The sequence below is a fragment of the Gavialis gangeticus genome, unplaced genomic scaffold (assembly GCF_001723915.1).
Source record: "Gavialis gangeticus isolate Ggan-Ray unplaced genomic scaffold, GavGan_comp1, whole genome shotgun sequence".
In the NCBI taxonomy this organism is placed as follows: Eukaryota; Metazoa; Chordata; order Crocodylia; family Gavialidae; genus Gavialis; species Gavialis gangeticus.
Window position 1 is genome coordinate 59,412,433 of NW_017729022.1, and position 21,420 is coordinate 59,433,852.

At 44.5% G+C, this 21,420-nt stretch overlaps 1 long non-coding RNA gene across 1 annotated transcript; it reads right to left on the reverse strand.

Moving 5' to 3' along the window:
• Positions 1 to 414: 414 nt before the first annotated feature.
• On the reverse strand, positions 415 to 6,267 carry LOC109295930. The gene is made up of 3 exons (XR_002096863.1): positions 5,915 to 6,267; positions 1,863 to 1,942; positions 415 to 1,389 (listed from the first exon to the last, which is right to left on the reverse strand). It is a non-coding gene; the product is annotated as an uncharacterized LOC109295930 (long non-coding RNA).
• Positions 6,268 to 21,420: the final 15,153 nt, after the last annotated feature.

Below are 21,420 nucleotides of genomic sequence, written 5' to 3' on the forward strand. Positions count from 1 at the left end.
TGGGCTTCAGAAAGCTTAGTCATTGGAACAGTCCCTTCTCAACCTGTCCAGCTAAGTGTCCCTTACTGGAGATGCACGGGGGTGAGGCTGTGAAGATATTTCACAGCTTCCAGCGCTGACTGCAGTCATGGGGGAGTGGCACCAGACCCAGTGCACTGAGCAATTCACTTCAGAAAACACTCTTGCTATCAAGGACTGCAGGAGCACTCAGAACATAGAATCCTAGACTCACTCCTGCATCCTCAGCAGGTGCAGAAGATTCAGTGACTGCTAAGGGATCCACTCAACCTTTTGTGATAAATCCCAGTGTTGCAGGTCATGAAGAGATGCAAGGGATTCCCTGCTAGACAATGGATCCATACAGATTGCTTTAGCTGAAATTTTTAGATGAGTTTAGCACTCATGAAAATACCAGACGTACAGCTATATGATCTTCCCTCACCCTGTCTCAATCCTGACCTCCTGTGACTGCTGCTAGCAGTGAGAAGGGGGTTCAGTCTCCAGGGCTCAGTCAGCCCTTGGCCTGACTACCCAGACAGTCAGCAAAGTTGCCAGTTTAGTGCCAGTGGTGATTTCTCTGAAACGCACTTCTACATGAGAAAGTGGGCTGAGACCCACCAAGTTTAATTCATGTAAAATCACCAGAGGCATCAGATGGGAATAACTTTCAGACTCAGCCAAACAGAGCTAGATCTAATCCAGTGATTTAGGAGTAAAAGGTTCCATGTCCTGTCTCAAGCTGATCTGTCACCCCTGGGTCCCTCTGCAGAGACTTTTCATTTTACAGGTTATGAGTAGGTGCAGAGGATCCTCGACTGAATAAAGAATAGTACAGAACTTTTGTCATTCATGGATCCACAAATCTGAGTCAAAGGAAGGTGCAAGAGATCCTTTGCTGACTAACGGACCATGAACACGTCATTTAGGGTTGACCCTGTAAATCCTGAGTTAGCAGTAGTGCACACACTTTGCTTTAGAAATGCAGAAGAGGAAAAAGGTGACAGACCCAGGTCAGCAAAGAATGAAGTGAAAGCTCACCACCCCACTCCAGTCACCGTACATCAGAAGATCCTCCTAAGTGAATTGAAACATACATCCAGCCCAGGCTACTGGCTGCACAAAAAAGGGTTTGCTTGACTTAGTTTCTCAAAACACTCCACATGCCCTTGTAAGCAGATTACTACACCTCAGGCACTCCAAAGGCGAGGTTATCCCGAATCATCAGGGTTTTCCGAAGGTCTCGTTCCATGATTGGCCTCTGTGTCCTCCACTTGTGGGCCTCCTGCAGTCCAGGCTCAAAGTAGTATATGCAAGCTCCGAAGCCCACCAAGATGAGAATGGAGATCATTAGATACACTGGCACAAACCAATCCAAGAAATGAGGCATGACTGCCAGAGGAAGGAGAGAGAAGCAAATATAGGTGGATTAAAGTCAGTGTCGATATGAAAATCTCTACCATGCTTCCTGATACGTAATCATTATTTCACCAGAAGGGTCCCATGCCTTTCCAGCTTTGCTTGAATTCTTATTGCATCAGCTTCAAAGCTCAGCTTTGCCCTAGTTTAATGCTTAGCAATGCTCCACTCCAGCCTAGTTCAATGCCCTCCTTAGATGCTATTTGGCACTGTACCCTGGAGGGTACAGAGCCAACTGATGCCCCAGAGCACTGGCCTAGACCCATCTAAATGGAACTGAGACTTTTCACCAAAGAAGCCAAATTTCCTTTATTATATTCAGGTTTATAACTTCTGCTTTTTGTTCCTTTTGACTGCGGTCTCAGGTGTTAAACTTTTACCAGCTGCACTGCATCTAAAGTTATTTAAACATTTCACAGAATGCCCTTCAACAAAGTAGGGCTTACCTTGAACAGCTGTTTTTTTTTTCTTGTTAGACTTCACACACAATCCAAGAGTGATGCTTCTCTTTCAAACCAGCGTAGCCCTGTGAAATCCAGACACAAAATCCTAGCTAGGCCTTCAGCACAAATTAGCTCCTTGGCCTCTCTCTTGACCAAGAGCTGACTGGGTGACAGAGACCAAACCCTCCTTCTCTGCCTTCCCATTGGAGTGATGCATGCTGGCAGGAAAAGGTGAGAAAATGTTTGCTTGACCACTATCTGCTACCAAGGGATATTTGTGTCAAGGCTTAAAACACACTCCAGGCTTTTTGATTCCAGCCCTCCCCAAAATACTTCCCTGCTGTTTCACAGACAGGTGTAAATTCAGGAGCCCAAATTCCTAAACAGGTTCAACCTCCACTTTTCCTGAAGACAATGGGAACTGCATGTATGTCAGGTCTGAGCTGTGCACAGACAGCATTTGGTTATGTTTTCACTTCTGACTACTGCAGGCTTTGGTGACCAAAACAAAAACCCTCAGGCCTGGAAGAAGAGGCTTTGAAAACAAGGCAAACAGCATTTGGGCACAAGTCACAGCAAAGGGTAATTTTGCATGGATTTTCAAGAGCACCCAGCATCACCCTCCTTCTGCAGTCACCAAAATCAGTGGTGAAATGCTTGCGCACTGGCCAAACTCTGCTCCCATGGAGTCAAAGTTGAGCACTTGTGTAAATCCCACATCTAATGCTACCTATAGAGAGTCTTACTATTCTATGAGCTTCACCCCTTCACTATTAGTTGGTGGGAGAAAGTTGCCCTCTACTCTTGTAGCTACTGCAGCCCATTATTCTCTCTCATGTCCCTACACCAAATCACCTGAGACACAGCCTCTGTTCCTAGCACAACAGCCTGCTGCCTGTCCTTTTCTTAGTTTGTTAGTACTCCTCCAAAAATATATCATGCCCTGTGATAGTGATGTAACATCATTGCACCCTACTCAGATCTAGAAGGACAGCATCTGAATTTCCCCAGCATCCTTCGTATCTGAAAAGGAAGCAAGAATCCCTCTCTCTTGCACTGTTGTGTCATCCATATCCTCTGGTCCCACTGTTAGGCCTTCTTTAACTCTTTTGCTTGTAACACATTCAGTCTATGGATGTATTAAATGATCTTACCCATGAAGGGAAGTAGATTGAAAACCAGATGTCATACTGTTGGGATTTTATGAAAGCATTTACAAAACCCCTCCTGAGTAGCCAGCCCCAAGGATATGCTAAAATTATTCTCTCTGCTGGATCTGGTTGCCAGTAACCACAGGGTTGTGAGTAATTATTAAAGATAATTTAGGGATAAGGTTGCAACTGAGACTATTTAAAAGAAATTGAAGCTGAAGATCAGTGTGATTTTTGGTAACAGTGAGCTCTGCTGTATTAGACTACATAATTGTTTCCCAAGGCAAGGTGGCAGAAGCCTTATCACCGAGTTACTCAAAACTGATTAGACAAAGCACTAGAGAATGTGCTGTATTGAACAATTCTCTAGCAGCTGCAAGTGGAGAAAGGGATAAGATATGACCTGGCAGATTGCTTCCATCTCCAGCTTCTATGACAAGGGTTAGTTGGTTTGGTATCAGATTAGTTGATTTCATATAGATCTTGCTGATTGTTTATATTCAAGCAATGGATGCGATCAAATTTAATCAGAAGCAAGCATGTGGAACTAATCTGTTTGTTCCCCACCCAGTCTGCCTACTGAATCCCTCCAGCAAAAAAAGAGCCTCCTACTCTCCCGCTAATAGACTATCAGCAGGAAATGTGAGAGTGAACATGGCATTCATTTCAACCCTATCAGTTACAATTTTGGTCACCTCAGATTCACAGGATTAGGTCTCAAATTACAAGCAATTCTTGCATGCTTGTGCAGGGATAAACAATGAATTGTCAGACCTGGGGCTGGGGAGGAATCTCTCCTCCTTCTCCTTATTGGCTGAGACCTGGGTATTTTATCTATTTCCCTCTAGAGCCTAGTTCAAGGTGGGGAGAAAGCAGATGGATTTATCTCACATAGACTCTCCTGGATTCCAGTCCTGCCCATTGTCTTCTGTCTTGTTTCTATAAATTGACCTTTGTGCAGCCTCCTTGGCATCCCTTTTCCTTTGTTAAGTCCTTGAGGAGATCTTCCTTTGCTTTCAGATGATTGACACTTCCCCCTTGCTAGGTCCACTTTCCTTCTAACTGAGAATAAACTAGCCAGAACCCCATGCAGAGCCTCTTAGCATCAGCCAATGCAAGAAACCATTCAACAGCCTGAGGCATGACTCTCTTCATATCCTGGGACAGAATATGCTGCCTCTGAAGTGCTACCATCAGCCTAATTTCTGGATGCCTCATATAGATCACTTGACCAAAAAAAAAGCCACGGGATGACGGCAGATCTCGTGTGGAGAGGAGAGAGCTTGCAGCTCAAAACAGAATGTCATCTGTCCCCCAGCCTACAGTAAAGGATGACAGAGCACCTCATGGTGGGGGAAGGAATCAGACCTCTGTGCTAGGAAACCTAGCTCAGGCTGGGGCTTGAAATGAGAAAGAAGACTCCCCTAAACTAGCTGCTTCTTTATCCACCCTCTCTCAGCAATACCAGTGCTTTCAAACATGGATTATGGCATGAAAACCCCTTCTTAGGCATAACACATGCACCTGTATTCTCTGCCATAGCCACTTAACTGAGCAATCCAAGGGAGGACATGCCCACTAGGACAAGTTCCTAAAGGTGTCAGGAGGCACGGCATAGAGCCATGAGCATTTTATGCTAAGAAGTGACACCAGCGGGCAAACAAAACAACAGCTGAAGCAGAAGAACCTGACTGGTAGCTACTGCAAGATCCCGAGGGCGGGCATAGGATGGTTGGGCAACTCCCCCATTTATTTGCCTTCAAAATATGAAAGTGAAGTTACAGTCCAAAAAGTGACACAGTATGAATGGCCCACACCATGCCCAATTTCCCCTCTCAGTTCTAGAAGACCCGATATATCCCAGGCTCACTGATTAATAGATTGATTTTTCTATCTGTTTGGCCTGTGCAGCCCAACCCAACTTTAAAATTCACTCTGCTTCCTCTCCATTTGGTACATAACACTGAGGACTTAGAAATGGGATCCCAGCTGAACATATTGTTGCCAAGACATGAGGTGGATTGGAACCCAGCTCCTGCTCCGGTAACACCCACCTCTGCAGGGGCAACAGTGTTCAGCACTTATCAGGGACAAACAGATTCGACTGGAAGATGCTGAGAACAGGATTCTGATTAGAGCAGGTGTCAGCTTTACACCAAGACTGTGTTGATATGAACCCCACTTTATGCCTTGCTGTGTTCATGTTTCCAAAGCTTCTTTTTCTAACTTTAAGTTACTTTCGTGCCTTCTGAAAGGTGAAAAAAAGTCAGCCCCGTTCCAGCTGAATTTCCAGTAACCTTCTCTCAAAGGGGCTCCAAATCTTTTAAATACCCACCACACCCAGTCACTTGCACCACTCCTCCCAGGATCTTTTGTGCTGGTTACTAAGGCAGCTCAAGCTATGCACCTGATAGCAGATTGCAAGGGTGCCCCCATCAAGTACCAGGCACAAGTGACTGGGCAAAATCTATTTTGGCAGAAGTCCTGGAGCAGAAATGGGAGTGAGCTCGCAAGGGTCTTACACACTCCGCAGCAAGCTGCCTTCCATTGCATCGGCATAGTTTGAGTGAGTGAAAGCTTGCAAGCACATGCAGAAGACTAGTTTACGGAAGACCCTAGGAGCTAGATATACTGGCACATGCCATTAGCGGCAAGCAATATTAGCTTGACCCTTCCAGGACTAGGTTCAGTAGGGGTCAGATGCCTAACTGTGGTTCCAAAATGGGAACCGGACTCATCTGAAGCATCGGACATCAGTCTAGGACACCTTAGATCCAGGGGAACTTGCAACTCAGAGCAATGAGCTAGCAAAACCAGGCGCAGGGTATCAGATGGGGCGCTGCTGGCCTGAGCACCACTTGAAAGGTCTCTGCACAGCTAATCATCCTAGGACGTGCTACCTACCTCGCTCCCCACACGTGAGCTCCTATGGGATGCTGCTGCTGCTGCCTTCCGTATCTGCTGCGGCTGAGCACAAGTCTTGTTTCCCACAGAGAAATTCTGGGCTGTCCTCTCTCACAACACTGCTGCTTGTGTCGGGTGAGGAGACCCAAAGAAGAGAGGCAATGAAGCAGTCCAGGAGATGGGAGCAGGGAGAAAAGAGCAACTTGCTGCTGGCTGCTGCTGTGCGTGTGCGCGAGGAGGGCATGAACCTAGGCTCTCTGCCTCACCTACCGCTGCTGCTGCAAAAGACCCCCATCTCCCTCTCATACATGACTCCGAACTGGCTTCCCTCCAGCCTCCCCAGGGCTCAGGGAGCCCCCGCACTTCACCCTCTCCAGAGGGGAGGGACCTTCACCGACCAATCAAAATGCCATTAAGGCTGAGCACTTTATATCAGCTATTGCCATGGCAACAAGCCCAGGGAGCTCATCACCAGTGCATGTGGTACAGAGAGAAATTGTGGGGGGGAGAGATGCTCTAAGCCCCAAAGCCCTGGGAGTTATTTCAGCCTCCCCCTTGATCCCAGCCTAGGGCAAGGGGGTGGGCACAGCCTGGGGCTGGACCAGGATTGTTTTTAAATCTGAAAGCAATCCTTCCTGATTATTAACCTGGTGCCAGGGGAGTTTTAGCAAGGAGGCAGAGGACCTTGCTGCAAAGAATGGAGAGAAAAGGGTGAGTTTGAGGGAAGCTAGATGTTGGGTTTTAGAGTAACTTGGGTACTGGGATGGAGGGTGACCAAAATACAAGAGCAGGGTAGGAGATGTGGGGAGTATTGAGTAGTGACAGCTACCCCTGGCAGCTTGTCATGAGGACTGTGGAAGAATTTGGGGAGTGGGGTATGAGAAAGTCATTAGCATTTACCATGTAGTCATGCTCATTGCACACTTGCCTTTCCTCACTCCACTGCTCCCAATACAGCTACTCAAAGGGTGTGGACAGATGCGGCACTCTTGGTGGGGCAACTTGTCACAGGGTTTGACCCAGATCAAAAATGTAGCACTACCAGCATAGACAGACATGCCACTTACAAGCATGTATTTACCTCCAATAAGTAAATACATAAATATAATATAGAGTTTGTTTGCTTGCTTGTTTGGCAGGAAACCTAAAAACAAACCTAACCTCCCCCCATTTTTGGTAAAATGTTTCAGTGTCCAATAAAAGTGGTTTTGAAAACAACAAATGATTTTTAAAAAAAACTGAAAACAGGAACAAAAATCCAATGAACGTGAACATTCTGTGGAAAATGTTGTGGAACAAGTCAGGTTTCACATGAAAAAATGGTGACAATACACAAGCAAACAGTCAGCTCTAACCCCGAGGCCTGCAAGTCAGTCTCGGTTTGCTTAAAAGGTACTAACACATTGTAGCGGTTAGATCGTGTCTAACTAGTTGACACTCCAACAAAGTTGATGAAGTTGTATTGTCACATTTGGGTTGCAAACACTCCAAGCCAACAGATGTAAAAAGAGAACAATGTTTATACATAAGCCTCGCATGTCTGCAACAAAAGAGTTAATCAGTTCAGAACGTGAGTGTATGGACTCCAGTAGAGTCAAATTATTCCTCGTAGAGCTGTCTAACAATAAAGTGAAAGGTACTAACACGTTGCAGCAGTTAACAATCTCTAGTCTGTATCCGTTTCTAAAAAACTGGAGAGAAGAAATAGGGCTTAATTTTTTGGCTTCATGGACCAAATGAGTGGCACAGGGCTACCCCAACATTGCTGTGATTGGGCCCTGCGCCACTGGGATCAGGGCCCCAGGGCCCCACACCACTCCTGCCCACTGGGATTGGGGTCCTGCGTCATCCTGCATGTCTGATGTGGTGCACAGAGCTACAGCTCGTAGGGCTCCCCACAGACCCCTGGAAAGCCCCATGGGCTAGATGACAGGGCACCAGGGACAGATCTGGTCTGCAGGCTGGGGGTTGAGCACCCCTGGTTCAGAGAAAGGGGTATGCTGAGAGCTATTACAGTTGAAAGTATGATTTCTTTCGCATCATGTTTTCCTCTCCCATGTTTAATAGAAGTTAACATTAGTTAAGGCATTTTCAGTTTCTGCTTCTGATTCTCTCTTACACAAGAGGGAATATTTAGAATATGTAGAATAGGGACCAGTTAGTGTTAATTCCTTTCCAATTTGTTCCAAGAAGACTGGCTGCATAGGAGATGACAGTTTATTTCTGGAGAGAATGTTTGAAAAAGCCATACTATAGATATGGTTGAGGGCCTTAACATCATTGGAAAGACCCTTGATACTTGATCACTTGGATTGCTATCATTTCAGTAATCAGTTTACAGAGGGAATACATTGCAAGGCCATAATTTTGATTATGCCAGGAAGAAAAATGCATAGACAGACTAAAGCAAAGTGAGGGGGGAGCGGAGGGGGAATGCAGTGGGAGATTTAATTGCAAGATTGTAGAGATATTAAGTTCCTAGAACAAATCTAAATGCAGAACAGTACAAGGTACACTTGAGAAGTCAGCTGGAAAAAAACACTTTCCAAATACCTGACAGATGTAAAGGAAGTGACAGGAACAAACATAGCTTTGGGCCATTTCTAGGTGAAGCATTACATAGCAGTTCTTTTGACACGTTTCAGTGGCAAGCAAACCCTGTACCGTAAAGGATCATTTGTTCCAAGTAGCACATATGAAAGACTTCACACTAGCTTCAGCAGTAGCGAGAGGCTACATTTTCGCAGTGACAAGATGAAGCACGTGTCTATGCCACAGTAGCAGAGAGCTCAGTCATATTTCTGAAGAAACAAGCCCCCTCCACTCATTCAACCCTGGACATGAGGTAGAGGATGCCCTGGAGGTGCTCCTGTTACCACACTCAAAACCTGGGTTTTCCATGTGCTTAAGAGAAACAGCAATTTGAAGCGTCTTTAATGCCTCCCAAGTTAATGCAGCTGAAGCAGGAGTAGGAGTAGGTGAGCAGGACATACTGTCCCAGCAAGACTGAGAAACTGTGGAAAGGGAGTTGTAGGGGCTATGATGTGGATACATACCCAGTAACCAAGAATTTTAATTTTTTGGCTCTTTAACATATACTTCTGATTTTTAACAAAGAAGTCAGATTGGTCATTACTGGAATGCAGTTGGATAAAGCCCTTTTGCCCAAACTGGTCCAAAGTAGAGCTCCCTTTGCTGGGCACACACCAGGCTGCTATATGTATTCTAGCACACTATGGGCACATCTACACATTCATTAATGTGCCATAGTTACTGTGCATTTAATTTAGTGCTTCCTTAATGAAATACTAACTGAATGCACAGTAACTACATTTACCGTGCAGTAGCACTGGCACATGGTTTTTTTGTGAAACTTACAGTGCAGTAGGTTATTAGCATGATTTTTAGCTGACATGCCACTGTGCAATGTTATTAGGCTGGTTAAAGGGCCCAGGACAGCTGCCCTCCAGTAATATAAGTTCCAATCAGCTAGGCACCTGGCGTGCAAATCACCTCTTCAGGGACTCAGCACAGAAGGCAAACCCAGCCACAGACTTTGCAAGGATTCCAAAACCAATCACTCTTTGCCTTTACTAGCACAGGAAGTATGCAGATGCTGATGTCTGCTTGTATGCATTTTCCAGCCAAAGCATTCTTTGGGCTTAGCTCAGAGTCCCCTAGGGAGTCCAACCTGCCTTCTCCTGCACATGACTTATCCTACAAAATACAGAGAGTTTATTTACACTGCTCTGTTCTACGCAGCCATTTTCTTTCATCCTTGGCAGCTGCTTGCAAGCAGGTCAAGTCAAGCCTGCTGCAGTGTAGGCAGGCTTTTCCTTCTTGAAAATCCTAAAAGTCCAAGCAATAGTCCATAAGCAGGCTTGGGTGCTGGCAGCCTCACTTGGGAGCCCCTCAGCCAGTCCTCATAACATAAAACAATAATCCTAGGTCCAAACAAATAAGTTAGTAAACCTTTAGCCTTTCCCAGGTGGTAGGAGAGGGCCTTCCTAGATGGAAGCTCCTCTGGGCATCAGCATCCTACCAACCAGCAAACCATTTTTTCCTAGCTCTTTCTTCCCTGGAGCTCTTAACTGCCTGGTAATCACCCACAGTTGGATTTCTATCCCAGGGGAGCCTGCCTCCCTTATAGGGCCAGACCACCCTGTTACAGTCCCTCAGTCAGACCTTTTCTACAAAAACAGACCTTTCTGTTTCTGGTATTTTTGCAAGTCCCTCTGAGTTCTTTCTGAAGCTCTGGGGCTCTTTGTAATTTGTAAGACCCATCATTAACACCAAAATTTCTTTTGCTTTCTAACCCCCTGCTGCCACCTTCAGTGAAGTTGGAGAAAACTAGCTTTACCTGGGATGTACCATGATCCCAAGGCATTCCCATTTGAACAGAAGCAATTAAGGTTCAAGGTCTTTCCATTGTTGCAGTTTGGGAGGAATGTGACACAGCCCCAACAGCATTTGGTGGATTCTACCCACACTGAATCATTCAGCAATACAGCAAGTTCATCAAGCAGAGGTCCTGAGCTGTACATGGGCAGATGCCCCAAATTGTCACCCTGTTGAAAAGGATTTTGTGGAACATGTTGATGTGTTTGCCAGGTGAGATCTGGTAAAGAGTGTACTGGCTGCCCAAATGCCATGCTGAAATCTGACCAGTCCTACCTTATCCAAGGAGCTGCTAAAAGATATGAAGAGAATAGGATTAGCCAACCTGTCTTGTCACCTGTACTGCTTTCAGCACAGGCAGCATCATAACCAGGATGGTGCTGTGTGTACTTGCAGAGTCTATAGGGCAATGACACTGAGACCACAGCTTCTGCGCTACATTTGGCTCTTCAACTTAAAATCATAGAAAGTTAGGGCTGGAAGGGACCTCAGGAAATCATTTAGTCCAACCTGCTCAAAGCAGAACCATCCCTGAGGTTTTGTCAAGCCCTGTCTTGAGAAACCTCCAAGGATGGAGATCCCACCACCTTTCTAGGTAACCCGTTCCAGTGCTTTACCACCCTCCTAGCAAGAAAGGTTTTCCTAATATCCAGCCTAAACTTCCCTTGCTGCAACTTGAGACCATTGCTCCTTGTTCTGTCATCTGCCACCACTGAGAACAGTCTAGCTTCAGCGTCTTCGTAACCATCCTTCAGGCAGTTAAACGCTACTATCAAATCCCACCTCAGTCTTCTGTTCTGCAGACTTGTCACCCCCACCCTTTGACAAGAATGCTATCACAGAGGTGGGTTGGTGGGGGGGGTTTTGCTACATACATTAAGTAAACATAGCAGAGACTTACTTCTTTTAAAGCATTTCCCCTGAGGTACCATGCAGGTGCTAACTAATGTACTATCTCATTTTCTTTTGATCTGAAGCATGTTTGCCAAAATTCATCTAAAGGTGTGCATGCTGATGTGGCTGTTCAGCTAACACTGGCTGCTAATGCAAGTTCCTGAGCCAGTTGGTCTAACGATCAATGTTAATTTGTAGCAACAACCCCTGTGAACTTCATCCAGTCAGGGGAAGTCAGGATTTGTTATAAATCAAATCACAGTCAGCACTGACTAGATTACATAGCTAAGGTTTGCCTCAAGTTACCAGCAGGTGGAGCTCAAGCAAGAGTCACAAAAATACTTTCCCTTAAAATGTAAGGCTAAAATAGCCATATGGGACTATTGCAGCATATAATTGTCTTCCCCAAGGAACAGCTAGTGATCAGGATGTCTGCAGTGGATAACAAATCCAATATTCCAGTGTTTATGTGGAGCGATCTGACTTTGGGATGCTACTGCAGTTTTAACTAAGGAAGCTAATTTGAGAAACCTGGAGTAACTGACTTAGGTTTGATTGTTGTTGTAAAAGGTATTTGCCAAAAAAACTGAATTTATGCACAATGTGCCAAACAGATTGCTAGGTTTTACTAATGCCTCAAACACCCACTGCAAATGATTAAATTCTGTAAATCAGTAAGTGAAAACTTGCAACAAAGTAAGGAGGGATACTGTATCTGAAAATGTATTTTTTTCTATTTGTTTTGAAAAATGTAGCTTAGTTTTTAATTAGTCATGATTATATTTAATACTTGTCTAACTAACCATCTGTAAAAGAGTAGGTTTCTGTAATACCCATCACCATCATATCTGTTTCACATGTAAATTTGAACTGCTTAGAGTTCTCTGTTTCACTTCATAAAACACTCTCTATTATTTAGTACAAGGAGGTCTCTTTGAGATATATCTTTGTAGTTTTTCTCTTTCCTTCCCTCTTCATTCTTGCTCTGGTGAAAATGTTCTCTCAAAGGAAGGTCTTGCAGTGTGCTTTGGTCAGTCTGCATTAGCTTAAACCAGTGGTTCTCAACCTTTTTAGATTCAAGACACCCCTTGGAAAATGCCAGCTCGTAGTTTTCACTTGTTTTTTGACTACAGGACTCAAAGGTGTAGCAAGCTCATTCAATGGCCAAGGCAGGAGCAGGGTATATGCTGACCACTGTAGGGGAGGGGAAAAAGAAAGTCTTACCTGCTCAGGGATACAGGTTGTAGCTGTTCTGGTCTCCAGGAAAAGTAAGCAGAACTCTTGGGGAGGTGATATCTTTTATTAGACCAACTAGCTGGTTGCAAAAAAAAATTCTTTATTTGCAAGCTTTTGGGCACATGTGCCTTTCCTCAGGTATAGGGGAGTGCAAAGATTGTAAAATTTCTCCCAGGTCAAAACGAAAGTTCATATTTCACAGGAGAGCTGAAAGGTAGTGCAAGATCTGTTGGTTGGAAAAAGTACATTTTATGCAAAATAGGCTCAGGTAAAAGTTGACACAGTCTATTTACCTCAGAGTTGTCTGATGGTAAGCAGGATGTTGAGTTATGCTTCTTTCTTGTTATGATGTTTCATATTTCTTTCTTGTTATGATGTTTCAGTAGAATGGGTGATGGAAGGCCCTCCCGGGCAAGGAATTACTCTTACCTGCCTGGACTCTGCAGCGGTGGCAGCAGTAGCTGTTAACAGTTGCCTTCCCTGAGCAGAAAGCCTGAGCAACAATGGTAGAGAGAGTCCCCTGGCAGTAGCCCAGTGGAGGAGTTTTTTGGCCCCATTTGCTCCCCTCCACCCCAGATACTTCTAGGTTCAAGTCTGCTGTAAGAAAAACTCCCTGGTGGGAAGGTGTATCACTCCACTTGCTCCCCTCCCCAATATGCACTGCCCAGGATGCAGGGCAGCAGTGCCCAACTCCTATAGCCAGGCAACACAGGGCTGCCTCTACTGTGGGAAGGACTCCTGGGGCAGGATTCTGGTGCTCCCTCATAGTTTGGTGCCCAGGGATGGTGCTTCACTCTTCCCCCCATTACATTACTGATGGAAATATAATAAAGCAATTCTTCTGTTGCAAAGGACTCGGAAGACCACAATAGGTCAGAATGTTTTTAACACTATGGGGCATTTGTACACGCCACAGGGGGTTTACTTCTGTTTAATTCTCCCTAAATTGAAGCGGTAGATCTTTAAAGACACCGCTTCAGTTTAGGGCAAAGTAATGTCCCATGGTGTGTGCACAAGGGCTGGGTGGACCCTTACCTGCTTCTCTGGTGGTGGGTGGGGGAGGGCAAGCTGCTAGTGGGCCCAGCAGTCCCTGAGCTGTGGGGGCTGGTGCTTCCCTCCATGGCAGCAGTGGTGCCCCCCAAGTGGCACCTGCCTGCAAGCATCTGGCCTGAGCAGTCTCGGAGGGCACCGCAGCTGCGGAGGGAAGCACTGGGCCCCTGCACAGCTCAGGCAGGCTCTGGGGAGGGGAAAAAATAAGATCAGGTTCCCCACTTTTTTTTTTCCTTCAGTGGAGCCTGCCTGTATAGGTTGCCACCGGGCTGCCTGCACAGCCCCTGAAATGAACGAGGCTTGCTGCTTCCCTCTGCAGCAAACTAAACCACCTTAGAGATATTTTATTTTGGTGCATCTCGAAGTCATTAACGCGCTTTACACTGCCAACACGTGCAAACAGCTGCACCATTGAAGCGGTGCAAAAGGGCATTAACCTGCTTTAAAGGCTAATTTTGTGGTCTGTACAAATGGCCATGGATTCCTGTTTGAAATCTCTGGCTTCATCTTGTGAATCATATGGATACACATAACAGTGCTACCATTGTGTAGCATCCCACATGGGTGGATCCAGGATTCACTAAAGGGGGGTGCAGCACACTGCCCCTCAGACCATGGGGGATGGGAACAAGGTGTGGCTGGAGCCCTTGGATCATTAAGAAATACTGAGCCAGGTAGGGAGCAGACACATGAAGTGAGGACCCCCCTCCCCCACACTGCAGCCTCTGTCACCAGCTGACCTGAGGGTGGGATGGGGGCCAGAGCAGGGAGCAGCTGCCTGGGGTTCCAGGCTTAGACGGAGGCAGCAGCAGCAGTGCATAGGGTCCTTCTTCCTGCGCCTGCTCCCTGCCCTTCCCTTCCCTGCAGGTCCCCTGCAGCTGTCTAGGAGCAGGTACAGGGAGGAAAAACCTGTACACTGCCAGCACTATCCCCTACTTGGCCCACCAGCCCACACAGCCACAGCCTGTGGCTGAAGCAGGGCAGAAGCTGCCCTGGGGCTCCCCCTGCATCCAGATCACTGGGACAGCAGTGGCAGCAGCATAAAGGTGGTGCACCTGCTCTGCAGCACCCCCTGGATCCAGCCCTGGGATCCTGCAGTACCCTTGAAAAGGTATCAAGGCACCCAGGGTGTTGTAGCACCTGGTTGAGAATCACTGGTCTAAACTCTTCTTCCAGGAGTTAGTTCCAGAGCTAAATCACACCCCCAAATTACACATTATCTCCAGCTTTAATGCAATTCATCCTGCATTCTGTACTTTGTATTGTTTCAGTGGAGTGTGGATGTTTTAATGGGTCATAGACAGAAACATGGCCACTACCATGGCTGTGTTCTCATTAATGGACAGTTCAGAAGATCAGGACCAAGACCAAGGCTATATGACCTTGATTATGACCAGGTCATAACTCCTTAAGAGGAGTGATGAGTTCTCAGCAGTTCATCCTGCTGAAGTCATGGTCTGACACATTCTGCAAAAGCAGTAGCCTTGATGTTACTTCCCACTCCAGTCCTAGAAACAGCTTAAAGGAGTTTTGTCTTGGGTAACAAAGATGGCTCAGGGTGGTCAGATGTTCAAATGGAAAGAAAGAACTATTTCATCACAAGCTTCAGGTGGATGAAGACATTTACCAGCTGATACTACCTACTCATTTAAGGCTACTTAAGAGTCATTCTGATGAAGGGGGACTGATAACTTCAACAGAAGGGGAGGTCAGTGTTGCTGGTAGTTCTTCTATATGTTTCCTTTTTCTGATAGCATTCATTTTTGCTTGAATTCACTTTTAGGCAGCTGCTTGTCATCAAGGAACTAATTCCCCATAAAAAATGTGATAGCCTGTAGATGGGACTTACAACACCTGTGGAAAATCAGAAATTTTTGGGAAGAAGAGATGCTGCCTATCGGGGTGGATTTGATTTAAATTGTGATTTAAATAACTGATCAGGAAGCCTTGATTTAGTCATTGTTTTCTACAAAAATGCACATTGTTGTTGTTTGATATAACCTTAATACATATTATTCACAACTCAGAGATAGGTCTAGATTTCACTTTTAGAAGGTACACAGTATACATTTTAAAGCAGTGATTTATTTTGATATTTTTTCAGATTAATTTTGCAGCTACATTACAAAACTAAATTATGATCTGATTATTGTATGTACCAAAGCTAATTGAAGCAGACACTTGTAAAGTCATTGGGAGGTGAGCTATCTCCAATTCACTAGAATAATCATGGATATTTGGGGGATATTTCTGCCATACTGTATCAGGAGGACAATAACAACCATCACCAAAAACAACAGACATTTAAATTGTTTTATTTAACTAAAGCAACAAGGTTATGTATTTTGGATATTTTTCTTCAACAACCATGTATAATTATTTTAACATAACAAGCATATGCATTTATTTTTTTAACTATTTTAGTTATAAATGTGAAATGTGTTTTTAAGAAAAATTAAGTAGGTGAGTTCAGCCAGGTCAACATGAGAAACTTAAAATACTGGGTTATGCAGCAAAGTCAGTCTTCACCTTTGTCTTCCTGTTTATTCACAGACTAAAAAAGACAGACAAGCTTTCCTGCTTTTTCAGTTCCTAAGCAGTTTCTCAATTTAGAATGAATTAGTCCAAAGGAAGACAATATTCTTCCTACACCTGCAGAAGCTACTGCTGTTAAACTGGATTATCACTTCAATAGTCTCTGATTCATCCAGGTGCTTGGACTTCCACCAGTACACTGGCGTGACTTTCTTTACAACCTCATCAGCAAACATATATTTCTTGAATGGTTCACCCTTAGCTCTGAAATTTATTTATATTTGGTGTTGTGGAGGGATTATTTCAAATTTCAACAGTATCAGCAATAAAAAAGTGATTTCCCTGCACTTTTTTCAAAGCTACAGAAATAAGCTTCAGGATAGTCAGCATATGTTCTACATTTCTCTTTAGCTCAATGTTGAAAATTTGGCTATAACAGTTCCATTTATTTTATTACAGTTACAATTGTCGTCGGATTAGGCCAGTTTTTAATATATTGCTCAAAACAGGCTGCTACTGAGTTTCATCGTATATCTTGTTGGAAAGTTAGTTTGGTTCCTCCTGCTTCCTTCAGAGCAGCTGCTGCAAAGCGGTTGTTACAAAAGCATTTTGCAATTTCAGCAACATTAGCTTTTATTTCTGGAGCACTGAAGTCTTTGGCTAAGAGGTATCCCAAATGAGCGCTGCAGCCATATGTTATTAGCTTGGGGCTTTCTTCATGTTCTTCTAGATTTCTTCTCATCTTTGATACATTTGCAGCCCTGCCTGTAACAAAGCTATGTACTAGACACTTGAATTTTTTCACAGTTTGTTATAGCTTTTACTGTCACTTGTAAGTATTCTGCTGTGTGCGCATTTCCATTGCTATGAGGGGGTTCTTTATAGGGAGACTTGAATTGATGGTATTCAGATCATTTGGACTGAGTGCTTATTACAGTTTGCTGTGTTCCAAATGCTGTGACTTAAATAGCCATCTCCAGCACTTCTCCAGATGGTTGCCTGGAAAAAATGAGAAATAATTAATTTTAAATAAATCTGTGAGAGTCATTCACCAAAATGATGAATGAAACAAAAGACAAATTGAATGGGGGTGGAGGTTTGGGTGTCAGTACAGAGGGAAAAATAGGGCATACAATTTATTTTTTACAGGGCAGTGTCCTTCCTTCTAGCTAGCATGACTGAACCAAATAGGCCAAGTGTAAACACTATGCAAGGCCTATAGTGTAAAAAACAGGAAACGGACCCTTTTATAAATGCTTTGCATTCCTATAACATCTTCCACCCAAGTATCCAAAAGCATTTTACAAACATTAATGAGTTAAGCTACAGAATTCCTCACAGGAGCATTCTCACGCCTGTCTGAGTACAGGATGAGAGGTGCAGGGATTTGCCCCAGCTCACATGGTGAATCAGTGACACAGCTGAGAAGAGAATCTCCATCCGGACTCTGAGCTTTGTGTATTCCTGACCTCCTCCTCCCTGACCAGCCTTCCTCTCCTTAGTGACCTTCAAAAGCCACCAAATACCTACGATTTGTAGCAACCTGAGTGCATTGCCTTGCTCTTTAGGCCATTATTAACACCACTAAAAATGCAGATATAAAATGCTGCCGTGCTGATTTTAGGCATGTGTTTCATGTTCCTTTGGCCCCAGGTAAGTGGCCACTCTAAATGTGAGGCAGTGGAAAATTAGCCCAACTTTGTACCTCTTTATATCCATAATAAGGGGTTTAGCATGCAGTGGTTTTAATGGAGCACTGCCCTGCCCCCCATTCATGAAAATGAAATTAAGAGGAAGATGAAATGTGCTTTTGTCTCTATTCTTTGTGCCATTTATAATTGTCATTAACACTAAAGTCTTCAGTAGGAAGAGGTAGCTGCTCCAGTGCCACAGTCTGGAGAGGCAGACAAAATTCTTGGGGAGAGGTGATCTTTTATTTAATTAGACCAGCTAAATGGTTGTAATTTTTTTTTGCAAGTTTTCAGGCCCACATGCCCTTCATCAGGCAAAGGAGAATTTAAAGATTGCAAAATTTCTCCCAGGTAGAAAAGAAACTTCACCTTGCACCGGGGAACTCAGAGATAGAGAGCACATCCTTCGGGAAAGGGCTCTACAGCAGCAGCAGCAGGACTGGAGAGAAAATGCCTGCCTTTCTGTGAACTACTTGGCGATTGCCGCAGAGGCTCCAAGGTAAGTATGTGGGCAGCTTAGGAGAGTTAATGCCTCCACTTAAAGGGTTAAATTAAATGTCACCAAGGAAGAAGCACAGAAATCCATGAAGGAGGAGAACAGAGACTGAATTTTCATAATGCCATGTGAAGGCAGGGTTGAGATCCCACTGCAAAGGATTTCCATGAAGGGACAGCCCAGATGGAGTGAAAATGGAAATTGGTGGAAATGGAGGAAGAACTTAAAGAAGACTGATCCTCCTTGTCGACACACAAATGTGAGAAAATCTTTCTGTGGCTGGAATAGTGAATTGGTGAAGCATCTACCCTTTAAGATAATGAGCAGAGCAGAAATGCCTATGAGAAACAAAAACAACTGAGGAATCAAGGTACAATGCCAGCTCTCTCAAAATGTCAGCAGAAATCCTTGTCACTGTAGGCATCCTAAATGTCCTCCCTAATGTGACAAATGGGACGGAGCTAGTAAAAGTGTGTCTTAGACCATGCAGTGACTTCACCCCAACTGCAGCTCTGTCTTCCAGTGGAGAGAGCAGAAAAAGGGAGGAATGGGTTGGGTGTGGAGGAAAAGAACCATCTATTTGATCAAGTTGGCACTGTGTCTTTTAGCGCATTTCTGTTTCTTCAGCCAATAAAAGAGCCATTGTCCCAACTATTCCCAGCTACAGCAGTCTCTGGTTATTTAATGCTTGTATCTGCCTCAAGCCTTCCAAACATGCCTGTCCTAAATTCATCCTCCCAGCCCCCAAATGAGTACGATGGGAACCATAAACACTCTCTGATCTTTTCTGCTTCACCTATAATTTGCCTAGTGCTGGCAATGAACTGAACTGTCTGCCTTTGTCAGGATCAAAAACAGCATTCGAGCCATATGATGTCAGACTACATTTAACACCAGCCCCCACCATAAATGCTCAGCTGCAAAGGGAGGGGTGTCTTTGTTAGACCATGACATCATCCCATATATAGCCGGTTTTACCTTCTGGGCCCCCAACCCGAACAAGTATGCTCCCCATTTGGAAATTCTAGGATTAAAGAGCTGGCAGAAACAGCAAGAACAGGCTGCTAACTGTGCATCCAAAGTTAAAGCTCCCTCCACAAAGAGCTGGTGCAGGCAATGAGCAAAGACAGACTGCAGCTTCACCCGCTGAGGTCAGGGACCTGGAGAAGTTTCCAGAGATTTTGCTTGTCAGCTATTCAGTGATAAAATGAAACATTTCCATTTGCTTTACAACTTCAGAGCATTCTATGTAAGTGCTAGTTCATGTCAGTAATGCAGATATTGTCAGTAAAGCCCCCTGGTCGTCTGGTAAGTATAGGAGTGGGAGAGCTCCAAGAAAAATCCAGGCAGTAAGATGTGGTGTGCCTACATTGCTCTTCACCTTCAAAAGTCCTCATAAATGTTGATGCATGAATCTGCACAGCTTAATTGCTGAGGCAGGTTAGTGTTATTAAACCCATTTCTCAGGTGAGGAACTGAGGCACAAAAACATCAAGTAACTTGCTGACAGCCACAGAGGGAAGCAATGCAAGAGCAAAGCTTAATATTAAGGTATTCCTGGCTCTGCATTTTCTCATGAAATTGTTTCCTTCTAGGTGTTGATGATTACACAGGTTCACTCCTCAAGCAAGACCTGTGCATTGTACTAAACAGCCCCAGGCTGCAGGAACTGAGGCAGGTGATCGGAAAATATTATTCCGTTCCCTTCTCCTAGTTGCTGACTCCTGCTGATGGGCGCTGTTAGGCTCTTCCATACTCTATTTTAACAGCAGCTGTGTTTTAGTGACCGTGTGACTCCTTTATAGCAAGTATGTGCATTTTTCCACTTCCTATCTCTATCATAGAGCTGGTCAAGCTCCCCCCATGAGCATTCACCAGAGTGGTAGGTCCCGGTCATCTATGCTTTAAGATACTTGGTCAAGTTCAAGCAATGTCTCTGACAGGTATGTAAGCACACTCTGTCATCCTGAATAAAATACTACTTATGCTTGCTTGTGTTCAGGAAAGTAGAGCTTCAGTTCCTGTCAAGAGTGTCCTCATGCCTTGTTATATAATCTTCCAGTCCCCTAAAAAGAGAGCTCTTCATTAACCTTAACATGTGACTTGATTGCTAGGTGATGTCTCTCTAATACAGTAATACCACTTTTTTATTTCAGCTTGTTGGGTGCAAAAAGGCAAATTAAAAGTTAGCAGGTCCTGCTGTGAACTAACACCTGAAAGCTTTCTGACAGCTTAGCCCAAGTAGGACTGTGCATTTATTAGAAATAGCAAGCAAACGTTTATCGAGGAAAAAAAGATACAAACAGCAAAAAAGCTGGGAAAATGCAGTTTGATCAGGTGGTAAGCATGTACTCACAGAAGGACAGCTGAAAGGGAAATTAGGAGTTAATACATATGTAAAAGGAAGATATAAAGATCCAACCTAACAAAGGATTGCTGAAGCTAGACTATGAAGTGACTACAGACAGAACATCAGAACTGAAAGGGTGGAGGTTGCCACTCAGAGGACTGTGTCCTATGTTTCTGGTGTTGGCTAATAAATACCAGGTTGACCTAATCTACTATGGTTGAGCTTTTTCTCTGTCCAACACAGATAATCCCTGGTCTCATGGTGTTTCCATCTCAAGACCTGACCATTAAGAATTGACCACTACCATCTGTAGTCCAAGAGGAACATAATGAAGCCTTTCTTGGCTGTTACCTCTCAGCTCCATGTTCTTGGGGAACCCTAACACAGGACACAGACTGTCTGACTCACAAAGAATTCCTCCCCACTGTCCTCCTCTACCTAAACAGAAACTGATTAAAGTGCAGTGAGAGATGCACCTAAAACCCTCCATATAAGGGTGACAAAAGTGAAACAACTGCCCTAGGTCTCATTTGCATCTGAGATGGGACCGGATGACCATTCATTTACATGAGAGATGGAGAACAGAAAGCCTGAAGCGGAGACTGCAGTGAATTCTGGGATCAGCGAAGCAGGGGAGCACTGCATGATGGGGAATCTGTGCTCCAAATGCTAATCAACCCTCACATCCAGCTCAGCATTTATCAGACCAGTTCTAATCTGGATTTACAAAGGACTTCCCCCCCCACACACACACACCTCTAAGCAGAAGTAAGTTTACTAGGCATCTCGTGCCATACATTCCCCGGTCCCACTATGGGAGACCTATGTAAACTTAATTGGCTAAAACTCGGTTGCT